General features: G+C 43.6%; 1 protein-coding gene across 2 annotated transcripts in view; it reads right to left on the reverse strand.

Annotated features, from left to right (window-relative positions):
* The window catches only part of WIPF2 (WAS/WASL interacting protein family member 2), a 37,284-nt gene extending 26,147 nt beyond the window's left edge, over positions 1–11,137 (reverse strand). Inside the window, exon 1 of one of the 2 annotated variants that reach the window (XM_061175205.1) lies at positions 10,993–11,137. The gene's annotated coding sequence lies outside the window, so the exon portion shown is untranslated. Of the gene's footprint in view, positions 1–10,667; positions 10,687–10,992 lie in introns of those variants that run through there. The other variant, XM_061175206.1, reaches the window with a different exon arrangement.
* Between the last annotated feature and the right edge of the window lie 3,546 nt (positions 11,138–14,683).

The following is a 14,683-nucleotide window of genomic DNA, read 5'->3' on the forward strand; positions in this document are numbered from 1 at the left end:
TGGGAAGGTGGGGGAACATATATAGAAAATAGTCAACTGCAGTAAATCAGTAATAGTTCAGAGTGCTGTAGTGCTTCAAAACATAGCCAGTGATTCACAGTCAATGAGACAATAACACTTTATTTTTATTTTTTGGCCGTGCGGCTTGCGAGATCTCAGTTCCCTGAGCAGGGATTGAACCCGGGCCATGGCAGTGAAAGCCTGGACTCCTAACCACTAAGCCAGCAGGGAACTCCCAAGACAATAACACTTTAGATTTAGCACCGTTTTTGTGACTTCATTCAGCAAAACTGTTTCAATGAAACCTGTAAAATTCTACTAGAGCTGTTCTGATAGAGCTGTTCATCTTAGAATGTAAATCTATGTCAGAGCCGACATGGCTTCCTCAAGCTGTATTTTAGCTAATAACAGCAAGACTTCCAACACCTGAGTACTAGGGTACTACACTTGGCCTCTACAACATAGCTAAGACAGGTACTATTTAGCTCCTGATCTCCAAGCGACTCACTGCAACCAAGGAGCAGCGGCAAACACCTCATTTCCAGGTGTTTTACATACCAACAGTAAAAGATACAACTGTTTTTCCTTCCAAGGCCTAGGGATCTACAACACAAAAAGAAGAGAATGTGCCCTCTCATATTGTCAAAGTTAAAAACAAACTTCAAATCACAGTGCTTTAACATCTCCAAAAATGATGCTGCATAAATCTAAGGCAGATAATTAGTAAATTTGTTTTTAAAGCTTGAGTCAATTTTCCATTTCAAAAACAAAAAACAGATTCCTGGATTTGGACAGCGAAATGATGCAGAGTAGCTCAATGTTCATAACTAATATTTCCTCCCCACCCACACATCCCAGGAACCAGTGGGTTTACAAATGTTGGCTAAAAAAATGGAGTCATACAAGGCCAAAGTTATTACCATTAGCCAGCATTTAACTACAGAAGAGAGGAGTTAATCAGATGAAGGACACACATTCTAATTTAGAAATCCAGACCAAAGCTAGACAGACTAAAACATAGTCGGAATACAAAAGCAACTTAGGATAGCAATAAATGGTTTAGAAGATCCTTCTAAAACACAGCTTCCAAACTTGTCCGAAGGTAACACACATCCTAGGGCATTTGTTTAAAAATCAAACACAAAAAAGATTGCTGGGCCCTAATCCAGAACTACTAAAATCAGAAATTTTGCAGGAGAGAGATCTGGGAATCTGTATTTTCAATGAGCACCTTAAGTATTCTTGGTGTTAGGGAAGTCTGGAAAACAGTGTTCTAAAGGAGCATTAGCAATCAACTGCTATCTGAATGGGTTTCAGTAAAGAAAAGGTGATGAATACGCGGGTTAAACATGAATATGTCCGTGCATTTATCACATATAAACACCATCAAAATTACAGCAAAGGGATTTTTTAAGGCATAAACTTCAAAAAAGAAAAAAAAAAACGGGAAAGGAGACAACAACATAAAGAGACGTCAACAAAATTTTGGAAGCTGGAAAGCAGATGCACTAGTGATAAATAACTTCACAGAAAGGAAAAAGCTAAACGCTTGCAACAGTAAGAAGCAAGCAGGTTCCTACCACAGAATCTCAGAAAAGGCTCGGAAATTGGAGGCACCTAGTACCTCCGGATAAAAGAATGTAGGAGGGGGTAAAACAGAATTGGTTGAAAAGTCTGTATAAGAAATAAGATTCTTCCATCCTCTCTGTCCCCTCCCCCATGATGCCTGGCAGAAGATGAGAGAAGTTGAACCAGAGGGCCTCTTGAACCAAGGGACCAGTCATAGCTAAGGGCAGCAGAGCCATAATGAAAACAGAGGGATCAAGTGAAAGTCTAACTTGTACTCAACAATGAGACCTCTTCCCCCATCCCCAGCTCTCTTCTCCCACTTGGCTCCAAAAGCACCTGCTGCTGGGCTTATACTCTCCAGGCAGAAGACTGGAGCAGCCCTCTCTGAGGAAAGTGACCAGTGCCAATTCACCCTAAAATGGTGCCCACCACTTGATGAGCCAGGGCTCCACACTCAGCTTTTTAGTGCCTCATCCTTAAAAATGAACAGACATAGCCAAGAATTATCAGACATTTCAAGAAAACCTCTAACATGAAAGACAGGAATCAAAGCAAACAAAACACAATTCCTGACAACAGGCAAAAATATTTATATATAAAATTCCAAAAAAATGTCCTGGAAATTAAAAAAACTGATAGCAAGGACTTCCCTGGTGGTGCAGTGGTTAAGAATCCACCTGCCAATGCAGGGGACACGGGTTTGAGCCCTGGTCCGGGAAGATCCCACATGTTGTGGACCAACTAAGCCCGCGTGCCACAACTACTGAGCCTGCGAGCCACAACTACTGAGCCCGCGTGCTACAACTACTGAAGCCCGTGTGCCTAGAGCCCATGCCTCACAACGAGAAGCCACCACAATGAGAAGCCCGCACACCGCAACCAAGAGTAGCCCCCACTCGCCACCGCAACTAGAGAAAGCCCGCATGCAGCAACAAAGACCCAACGCAGCCAATAAATAAATAAATTTATTTTTTTTAATTGATAGCAAATATTAAAAATACAATAGAAGAGTTGGAAGAAAAAACTAAGGCTATCTGAAAATTGAATGAGAAAAAAAAAAAATTCACAAGTGAAAAAAAATTACAGGGCCATTCTAGGAGTTTCACCATCTGGATTCCCAGAAAGGGGTTCCCAGAAAGAGAGAAGAGAGAAATAATTATCAGAGAGAGAATATACTATAAAAGATATTAATACAAGAAAACTTCCCAAGACAGATGGAAATAAGTTGCAGACTGAAAACGCCCACTGAAGGTCAACCATGATGATTTTTTTTTTTTTTTGGCCGTACCACCGGGCTTGTGGGATCTTACTTCCCTGCCCAGGGATCAAACCTGGGCCCCCAGCAGTGGAAGCGTGGAGTCCTAACCACTGGACCACCAGGGAATTCCCAAGCATGATGAATTCTAATAACCATCCCAAGGCACATCATTGCATTTCAGAATACCAGGGATAAAGACAAGACCCTAAATGGGACTTCCCTGGCAGCCCAGTGATTAAGACTCTGCGCTTCCACTGCAGAGTCTTCCAGGGGGTGCAGGTAAAGACAAGACCCTAAAATCTCTCAGAGAAAAAACAGATCCCACACAAAGAATCTAGAATCGGAATAGCATCAAACTTCACAATATGATTTTTGAAAGTTAGAAAACCACAAAGGCTTAAAATTTCCAAAGAAATATGATCCCCAACATAATATTTTATATCTAATCACACTACCAACCAGCGTGAGGGTAGAAAAGAGATGACTCAGACATGCAAGACCTCAAAAAATGCACCCCCTCCTATAGACCTTTTTTCATAAAGCCTCTGGAAGAGACTCCACTAATGTGTTCGAGTGTACTGAAAAGAGAAACTTTCATCCGAGTTTAGGGATGAATTAATGATTGACACTCAGAAAATCAAGCAAAAAAAAAAAAAACAAAAGAAAAAAGGCAATTATTATACTTAGGGGAAAAAAGTATAAAGAAGGAAATATAATCATAGTACACAGTCAATATACTGGATGCTTTTTTTCTTCTTCTTCTTTTGATAACACTCACCTCTACTCCCTTCTGGACTCATGGGAGAGGAGGGAGGCTGGAGGTCTGGGAACTACTTTTCCTAGAATCCCCTGTCAATGGGGCTGTGGTTTAAATTCCACCGACACAACTCATTCACTCAAGATCTGGAAGATGGAAGGCAGGTAGATGCTATTATTGACCTTCCAGGAGCAATGAGCAGGTGTGTGGCCTCCAACAGATGACAGACATGTGGTTTGCAGCAGTTTTCAAAATTCTGTAAATTGCCTGCTTTGGTGTTTAAGGCAGCCAAGATTATTAATGGTTGCAGTTTCTTACAATCCCTTCAAGTGGCTTTCCCTGACCTATGCTCCCCTGGCCTTCCAATGATTTGGTAATCTGTGAAATATCAAGAATGGTTGGTTTTTCTATTTGAATCCTGATATATAACACAAAAACATACAAATTATTGATTTAATCAAGATTGTGATATATCTCTATCAGGCAGAGAGCAGGAAGGGTTGAGCGTGAAAAGCAGCATAAGAATGCAAAATTCAGTGTCCACAGTAGAAATTCAATAGATAATATCTAAGAATGGAAAAACCAAGACATAACAGTGTGAGTATACTATGTAGAAACATGAAGGTAATATACATCAGGAAAAAAATACCAGAAGTATTCAAAGTGATTGAGGACAAATAAGGAGAAATGGAGCAGCTTTTTAAATTGTAAGACTTATAGTACTATTTGACTCTTTAAACGATGTATTCTTACTATATTGATTTTTTAAATTTAATTACTAAAAATCAAAAAAATCTAACACCGTATAAGCAAAACCAAGCTTCAGACTGACCAAAATTTCAAAAAAATGAGGTCAGTACTGGATCTGTTACCAATGCAGTTAAAGAGAGTAGAAAATCCCAAACAAACCAAAATAACCCGTGTCTCACTCAACTGTAATGGAAGCAGGCTGCCTAATGCAACCCGAATCTCTGGCACAGCCTGGGTGCAACCAATGTTCACCACCCCAGAGCTCACTCCACCACAGGTCAAATATGGGAGGAACTTCCAGGCCACTATGAGAATTCGTGACCAAAATTTAACTGCAAAGGTAAGCACAAAAATAGAGGGATAAATCTTAAAATCAATTACCTTAGCCCCCTTTTTAAAAGGTCTTCTCCTCAATTTAATGCAACTAATTGAAAAGCAAAAATAACCATCTGTTGTCAAAATATCTTTAGAAGTTCTAAGAAACTGTTAATGAGATTAAAAGACTGTTACCAGGTAGGCTGAAACCTAGTCACTGATGACAAAAAGCAGCTCTTCTCACTCTAGGTTGGCCATCTCACAGTACTAGCCCTCAGCTTCTACGTGCCTTCCTTCATTTGCACACCCCAAATATAAAAGTAGAAAGCTTATACAGAGAACAGTCAGAAGTAAGGAAAATCAGTGATGACAGTCTCCATTAAGAAAAGGCCTGGGCGGACTTCCCTGGTGGCGCAGTGGTTAAGAATCCGCCTGCCAATGCTGGGGACACGGGTTCGAGCCCTGGTCCGGGAAGATCCCACATGCCGCGGAGCAACTAAGCCTGTGTACCACAACTACTGAGCCTGTGCTCTGGAGCCCGCAAGCCACAACTACTGAGCCCACACGCCGCAACTACTGAAGCCCACGCACCTAGAGCCCGTGCTCCGCAACAAGAGAAGCCACTGCAATGAGAAGCCCGTGCACCGCCATGAAGAGTAGCCCCTGCTCACCACAACTAGAGAAAGCCCACATGCAGCAACGAAGACCCAACACAGCCAAAAATAAAATATAAATTAATTAATTAATTAAAAAAAAAAAAAAAAAAAAAAGGCCTGGGCTTCCCTGGTGGCGCAGTGGTTAAGAATCCGCCTGCCAATGCAGGCGACACGGGTTCGAGCCCTGGTCCAGGAAGATCCCACATGCCATGGAGCAACTAAGCCCGTGCACCACAACTACTGAGCCTGTGCTCTAGAGCTCGTGAGCCACAACTACTGAGCCCACGTGCCGCAACTACTGAAGCCCGCGAGCCTAGAGCCTGTGCTCCGCAACAAGAGAAGCCACCATAACGAGAAGGCTGCACACAACAGAGTAGCCCCCGCTCGCCACAACTAGAGAAAGCCCGCATGCAGCAACGAAGACCCAACGCAGCCAAAAATAAATTAATTTTTTCAAAAAAGACCTGAAAGAAAATTTAAGCAGATGCTCTATAAAATGTTGATCCAGACTCCACATGGAGAGAAGTGTCATGCCTCATTTCAAAGATAATATATTAAGTCCCAACTCACCACAGATAATCTTATAACAAAGCTATGACTTTCATTGAAGAGTCTCTTCTCTCACTCTAACACCCTTAAGCCATCAGATACACATATGCTCCTTGCTGAAATGCTAGAAAAATTTGCACATTTTCATTCCTTGATCACTAGTGATGGTCTGCTAAACCAAGAGTCTACTTTGAGCTATGAAAATAGGGCAAGCTGATCCAATTACACAAGAAAGGTATTAAATCAAACAGGACCATCTGAGCTTTGGGGAAGAGTACTGTGATTCCTGAACAAACGTCAATATAAAATATACAGCAGATAGGGCTTCCCTGGTGGCGCAGTGGTTGAGAATCTGCCTGCCAATACAGGGGACACGGGTTCGAGCCCTGGTCTGGGAACTAGATCCAACATGCATGCCACAACCAACAGTTCGAATGCCACAACTAAAGAGCCCGCACGCAGCAACGAAGATCCAGTGTGCTGCAATGAAGACCTGGTGCAGCCAAATAAATAAATTAATTAAATATTTAAAAAAAAAAACAACAATATTTGTTAAAGACAGTCCTGTCCTTATAAGACAGTGATAGCAAGAGTTTAAATTAATCTCATACCTGGATCTTTGATGACAAACACCCTGCCTACATCTGAGGACAGGGAAGGTAGAAGTGGAAAGAAGGAAAACTCACTATCCACAAATCTCAGACAGCTTGTCCCATAGTAGACTGTACCACTTTAGAAAATGTCTTTTTTTCTTTTTTAAACAACCAATTGTTCCAATCTGGACTTATGCAGAATGTTTCACAGTCAGAGGGATTATTGGGAGGAAAAAAAGGGATTATTGGATTCAGCATTTCTATAAGCACAGAAAGCCGGTTGATGAATTTGTACTGAAGAATTATCATAAATACCAACTAAAAACAAATTACTTTCACTCAGGGGCCTCAATCTAAATGGAGCTTAACATGAATCCATGAAGTTTAAGAAACTAAAAATTTTTTGAAAACCAATTATTAAAATGGGGAGGACATCTACACACATTCCTTGGATATACAGATGTGCCAAACTTCAAGACACTCTTCAGGAAAGAAAGACCTGAGACTAGGCTGAACACAACTCCAATAATCATATTTGTTACCACAATCAAAGCCCTGGACCAGAGTCAAAACCTTTGGATCTGAACCTGCATATCAGGAACAGAATACTCTGGACTAACGATGGCAAGAGAAAGGTGAATCCAGGGCCACCAAGAAGAGGATTTGTTTTGGGGTTATCTCCAATGTTACAAGGGCCACTGTCACACACTGCAAGAAATGATCTTCATAATCCATTCCAAGACCTAATGGAGACACAGTTATCTTCAAATAATTATCCCCTGAAAAACAAAAGGGTAGGGACTTCCCTGGTGGCGCAGTGGCTAAGACTCCGCGCTCCCAATGCAGGGGGCCCGGGTTCGATCCCTGGCCAGGGAACTAGATCCCACATGCCGTGGAGCAACTAACAGTTCGCATGCCGCAACTAACAGTTCGCATGCCACACCTAAGGAGCCCACATGCAGCAACTAAGACCCGGAACAACCAAATAAATAAATATTAAAAACAAAAAAAAAGGGGGTATTCACTAAGTAGAACACACTGAAAAGGACATTTACTAAGTAGCATTAAGTATTTAGTATAGCCATACTAAATTGTTATAACTTTGCCAAGCCTAAATGGCAAGTTAGAAGCCAATTCCTGGCTCCCCTATTTGATAACCTATTTGCCTCCACAGGCATGGTAAGTCAAAATATTAAGAGATCTAAGACTGACACAGACATTAGCAAATGTATCACCTTCGTTCCCTACTAACATTGTTTTTCTCCATAAAGTTCTATTCAGCATTTTAAAATACCCCTCCATAATAATACCAAGAAGTGCTCGTGAGTTTAGCCCGTGGCTCCCCAGGCTCAAAGGCTTGGGACTGAGAGTGAGGAGAAAAAAAAAATTGGAAACACTCTTTCTCTCTTCCTCAATGCCTTGGACTTTCAAAGCTAGGCAAAGGCAATGATTCTGCATTTAATCACCAGATGAATAAGTAACAGATTTGAATTTAGGAGAAACATAAAGGCCTGTAAGAACATTCAGTAAAGAGTACCGCCTCCATTTCCTTGCAGAGCAGCTCTCAGGATCTGCCAATGAACCTCACTTTGACATGAAACACCCCATCCACTCTAATCCGGGCCACATCCCTCAAGAGACAGTCAACCGGAACTCTGCCAACTTCTGCTCGGGAGCTGTGTAAAGAACAGCAGCAACAAGAGCCTACTTTGAGAAGGAGATCAACAATCACACTCAAGAAGAAAAGAAGTTATTTGGCAAAGGGAAGCATGTTGCCAAAATGTTAGTCACAGCGTCAAGGTCCTGGTTTGTGTTTCTGCAACTATTCTTTGCTTTGACAGAGTCCATTCTCTGGCCCAGCAAACCCAGCTCAGCTTCTGTCCACCCTCCCCATTTGAAGCAGTCAAAAATCCTTTCAATTTGGTGGTATCAAACTGTGACACAGACAAGATGTCCACCAGAGACTGAAAAGGAGGAAAAAAATGTGCAATTTGCCGTTTTCCACTTGGGACTGGCTCCAGCAGAGCAATGGAAACACATGACAGGATAGGAAAAATGGAAAACCATTATGTGAAAGAAGCAGGCTATACCAAAAGTCTGCCCAGAGCTCTGAGCCTCCACAACTTACTTCAATACCTTAAAAACAAACCAAAAAGACACACTGTAGGTTGAAATGACAGCAAAATATTAAGCAAGTTTTTACCCCCAAATCAGTGTACAGATGGGTTACATCCTGATAAACCTATTGTAAATTGAAAATACTGTTAAGTCGAAAAGACATTTAATACACCTAACCTACTGAACATCATAGCTTAGCCTAGCCTACCTTAAATGTGCTCAGAACACTTACAATAGCCTACAGTTGGGCAAAATCATCTAACACAAAGCCTATGTTATAATAAAGTGTTGAATATCTCACGTCATTTACTGAATACTGTACTGAAAGTGAAAGACAGAATGGTTGTATGGGCACAGAATGGTTGTAAGTGTATCAGTTGGTGTGGCTGACTGGGAGTTGAGGCTGTCTGCCTCTGCTCAGCATCACAAGAGAGTATGGTGCCAAATCAGGGAAAGATCAAAATCAAAAATTCGAAGTACAGCTTCCACTGAATGCATATCACTCACACACCATTGTGAAGTTGAAAAATCTTTAATCGAACCACGGTAAGTCAGGGACCACCTGTATACACTTCATACCTGCAGTTCTTCCTGGGGTTGGGTTGCTGAAACAGGCTGAACCAGCAGCCCCCGGTTTTCAGAATTACTTCAGAACAATAGGAACACAGGTTCAAGTCCACCAGGTTACTCTCCCAATCAAAGAGCCCAAGAAGTCAAGAAAGAACATCCGACAATTTTCTCTTCAAAAGAAATAGGACTCATCCCTTCCCTTCTTAAAAGCCATCAGTAAAACCAGAAAACTGCACAGCTCTCAACACCTTCCACTTTCCTCTGCATTTCACCTTTGTGCTGACATCACCTAACTAATCAGTACCAACTAAGGTAAACACTACTCTGATATCAAGTGTGAGTTAGAATCTGCCCCTTCTTAAGCAAATCCACATCAGACTTCAGAAATGCCCAGACCTTCAGGAACACTTCTAAGCTAAACAAATTCACCTAAGGGCAAAGTGTTTATAGAGTATTATGCCCAAAGAAAAAGCTAGAACAGTCAAGATGTTAAAGGATTAAGAATAAAGAAGCTTAAATTGTCCACGAGCACACTGGTTCCCCAACAACTGGCAAAAAGGGCCAAAGTGACTGGACCAAAGCAAAAGGCTCAACTGTCTACAACACTATTTTTCAGTGAATTCTCAAAGACAATAAAATAGAAAATAAAATACTGCATTCTTCCACATTCTCCATCAACCAACCTTATTTATTCCCAATTCTAACTTCCCCATCTCGGTCTTGATGGCAGCCAATACAATGTAACACAACAATATGAAATTTTTGGCTACTAAAAGTTGACACTGAGAAAAGTTTAAAAATTGGGCATGTTTCAAATCAAAACCAACTCTTCCCTGGCACAAAAAAAAAAAAAAAAAAAATGTGCAAGGCTGAGAGGAAGAAACTGAGAAAGACATGTCTTCTAAATATCAATAGCTCAATCCAATTTTCGGGGATCACTTCTTTGCAACCACTTTAAAGATCCTACTTGGTTAACACAATCTTTTAGAAGCAGAGAGGGATCAAACCTACATTTCCAAGTGAAAAAAATGAGACACTTTAATGATTTGCCTCAAAGTTACTTAGTAAATCCCTGAGTCCTTGTTCCCTGAGGTTCTGTTCTGGTTTGTAAAAGGAGAAAAAAGTCACCCAAAACATGCCATAAGTCATTCAGAAACAAACATAGGGCAAAAATAACACCATGAAAAGGGAGGTGGATCCTGGAGGTGCCCAGAACTAAGACTTCACATCACTCCAACCTGAACCCTCAACTGCAGGTCGCTCCCATGCGAACCCCAACGTTTCTCAATCCAACCTCTGACTCAAATCTGATTCCTTCTCAACCAATGTTCTCCAGATTCCCTCTAGTGTAAGCAATTTCCTCAGTTATCCCTTCAACCATTGGTTTTCACTCATCAACTCCCAAAATGTCACGGCGGCCTCCTCACCCGGAGCATCCTGTTAATAACCTGTTCCCAACAGGTCCTCCCTCCCCATCTCCCTTTTTGCGCACGGTTACCTCGTTCCTCACCCTGAGTTGCCGTCTTACTCACCCAACCCTTCAGGATCCCTTATTTCCCGTCTCTCAATAACCTTCCTCCCCATTTCACAGTCAGCGCTCGCCCCACACCAATTCCCGACCACTCCTCCCTACTTAGATTCCCCATGCCCCCTCTTCTCCAGGTTCTTCAGACCCAGCCCCCACTCCCCCTCCCCTCAGGTCCCGCCCCCAGGACCCCTCTCTCCCACAGGCCCCTCCTCCAAAGTCCCCCTCTCTCCTCAAGCCCCGCCCCAATCGCCCCTCCCCCGGCTCTCCCTCCCATTCAGGTCCTCAGGTCATTTCAGCGACGGACCCACCCTCCCCGGCCTCTTCCCGACCTAGGCACAGCGGCTCCGGGAGCGAATCCTCCGCCACCTCCGCTCCGGCTCCGTCCCGTCCTGCTCGCCCCCCGGCAAGCTCCCTTTCTCGCCGCCGCCGCCCCTTTTGCCAACCCGGAAATGGATCTGCTCCCACCGTCCCCAGCATCCGCGAACAAAATGGAGGCGGGGGAAAAACGAGGAGGGAGCAGAGCGCGAAGAGTTGCTACACGCATGCGCCCCTGGAAAGCCCTCCCCCTGCCAGCGCACGTAAAGGCGGAAGTGGGCGGGTGGCCGCCATCTGGAGAAGGTCACAGGAATTTGGTTTAGCAGCTAAAAGCAGGGATCGCAACTTTGGCTGCGATTAGAATCACCTGGGAAGACTTGAATAAATAGTGATACCTGAGTTCCATCCCCAGAGATTCTTATTTAATTGGTCTTGTGTATGGCTAGGCATCGGAACTTTTAAAATTGCGAATGTGATTCTAACATGTTGCGGAGGTGGAGAATCACTGAGCTGAACATCTTTTTGAATATCTTTTTCATCTTTTTGTCGCGCGCGCGCGGACACACACACACACACACACACACACACACACACACCCACACACACCATAAATGTCCTTTCCTAATTTCGAGTTAACGAAGAACCCGCCCCAGTCAACCTTGCAAGGGCTCAGTAGTCAAGCTCCGGTTGTCACGGCAACAGAGGCAAGCCTTGTTAACAAGTTATCCTTAACGTCATCTTAGCTGCCTGACTCGAACACCTGTGAACATCCGTCTCCTCTTTGCCGGGCCCAGGCTTCCTCAGTTTCCAGAGCTGGGGGTTGGTGCTGCGGACTTCCAGCTCCTTGGGTCAGGGAAAGGAATCCTGTGCCCTCCCTGGTGGGGCTGCTGTTAACTCGGTCCCAGCTGACTAAGGATCCCTCCCTAGTCCACCCACAAAAATGCTTTTCCGTTGCAGTCAACCCCATTGTCTTATATCTTCACAATGTCCTTTGGGTCTCTCCATCATCCTTATTTACGCTGAATCCGAAGTAAGGGGACAGAATTGGGACTTAGTTCTCACTACTTACTGCGTGCCCTTGGGCCTCTGCTACCCTATCTGTAAAATGGGTCTACATAATAGTGCCTGTCCCACCTGTTTCATAGGGTTGTTGGAAGGCTCAAATGAGGTAATGAATAGGAAAGCACGTGATAAACCATACGTCATTATTATTTTTGTTTTCCTTCTGTTCTGCACCACCCACTAGTCAAGTAAATGTCACAACATTCACTGAGTACCTGCTGTGGGCCAGGCACTGGGCTAGGCATCAGAAGATGGCTACAGAAGTGACGAAGACAGAGCCTCTGCCCTCAGGGAACTCACTGGGTGGTGGGCAGACTGGCATGTAAACTGGCTGGCTGAGATACAAGTCAGCATGTGATTAGTGCCATGGGGACATATGGGCTGTGGGACCTCAGACAAGGGAGTGATTATTTTCTGCTAAAGAATGGGAGAAGATTTCGTAAACGGTTTGAACTCAGCCTTGAAGGAGCAGTAGAATTTTATTGCTAGTCAGAGAAGGCGGGGAACACTTTCCAGGCATAGGGATCAGTAGGTGCAGAGATAAAGATTTTCAGGTATGTAGTCCTATATGCCTGAAGGTGGGGGTGATTGGACCAGGGACACGGTAGATTTAAACTCCCAGCTCTTCAACCTCATCACCATTCTGTCCCCTCCTCGCTCACTATACACTGTGCAGACCCACGTCTTTTTTTTTTTAATTAATTAATTTATTTATTTTTGGCTGTGTTGGGTCTTTGTTGCTGCGCGCAGGCTTTCTCTAGTTGCGGCAAGCGGGGGCTTCTCTTGTTGCGGAGCACGAGCTCTAGGCATGAGGGCTTCAGTAGTTGTGGCACGCAGGTTCAGTAGCTGTGGCTCACAGGCCCAGTTGCTCCGCGACATGTGGGATCTTCCCGGACCAGGGCTCAAACCCGTGTCCCCTGCATTGGCAGGTGGATTCTTATCCATTGCACTACCAGGGAAGTCCCCAGACCCGCTTTCTAGTGCTGCAATGCACCAAGTGGTTCCTCAAGGCCTTTGTATTGGTTGCGCTCTGCCTCTTCCTCATTTTTCAGGCTTTAGCTCAAATGTCCCCTCCTCAGAGGGCATTCCTTGCCCACCATAGCTAATGTAAGCCCTCCATTTTTTATCACATTACTCCATGATAAGAGCAGCCACTGGGGTGCAATACAGGAACATCTCACCTAGACTGGGAGAAATAGGTGTAGGCTTCATAAAGAAAGTAGTATCTAAGTGAGACCTGATGGGTAAAATGGAATTGGCCAGGCACAGAGGGTAAGGAAAAGCATTCCAGGGCAGAGGGAGAATATGAACAAAACAAGAAGAATCATGCCCCATTCCAAAAACTGAAAGCATTTTGATGTAGTTAGAGCAGGAACTTATGGGAGAGGCAAGAAATTTGATCGAAGAAGTAATCATAACATCTGACATTTATCAATACTTGCCATGTGCCAGGCACTGTCATAACTTCACATGTCATAACTCACTTATCCTCACGATAACTTTCTGAGGTAGGTATTGTCACCTCCATTTTACAGATGAAGAAACTGAGACACAGGAAAGTTAACCATCTTGTCCAAAGACACATACATACAGGGACTTCCCTGGTGGTGCAGTGGTTAAGAATTCGCCTGCCAATGCAGGGGTCACAGGTTCGAGCCCTGGTCTGGGAAGATCCCACAGGCCGTGGAGCAACTAAGCCAGTGCGCCACAACTACTGAGCCTGTGCTCTAGAGCCTGTGAGCCACAACTACTGAGCCCGTGTGCCACAACTACTGAAGCCCGCGCGCCTAGAGCCCGTGCTCCGCAGCAAGAGAAGCCACTGCAATGAGAAGCCCGTGCACCGCATCGAAGAGTAGCCCCCGCTCGCCTCAACTAGAGAAAGCCCGCACACAGCAGCAAAGACCCAACGCAGCCAAAAATAAATAATAAATTAATTAATTAATTTAAAAAATACCTGCCATGTGCCAGGCACTGTCATCACTTCACATGTCATAACTCATTTATCCTCACAATAACTTTCTGAGGTAGGTATTGTTACCTCCATTTTACAGATAAAGAAACTGAGACACAGGAAAGTTAACCAACTTGTCCAAAGGCACATACATACAGGGACTTCCCTGGCGGTCCAGTGGTTAAGAATCCACCTTCCAATGCAGGGAACACGGGTTTGATCCCTGGTCAGGGAACTAAGATCCCACATGCCGCAGGGCAATTAAGCCCACGCGCCACAACTACTGAGCCCGTGCACCACAACTAGAGAAGCCCACGTGCTGCAACAAAGACCCAGGGCAACCAAAATAAAAATAATAAAATAAAATAAAATAAATATAATAGCGTAGTTTAAAAAAAAAGACACGTACCTACAAAGTAGCAGAACTATCTGCAGACCCTGTGCATACTAAATGACCCTGCACCCTACCAGACCCCAGCATCCCTTTATTATAACAAATATAACTCAACTTTACTATCCCCAAGTGAAATTAACATAATTTAACCTATCTGAATTTTTTTTAAAAAACATGATTTCAAAAAATATATCAATGTAATGCTCTCACTATAAAAAAGACAAATAAGAGGAAGGCATTTCAATATGTCAATGCTCAGGTATCACTACACTGGAAGATGTATAGTGAAGTATTCAGA

This window comes from Eubalaena glacialis, chromosome 19 (assembly GCF_028564815.1).
Source record: "Eubalaena glacialis isolate mEubGla1 chromosome 19, mEubGla1.1.hap2.+ XY, whole genome shotgun sequence".
NCBI lineage: Eukaryota > Metazoa > Chordata > Mammalia > Artiodactyla > Balaenidae > Eubalaena > Eubalaena glacialis.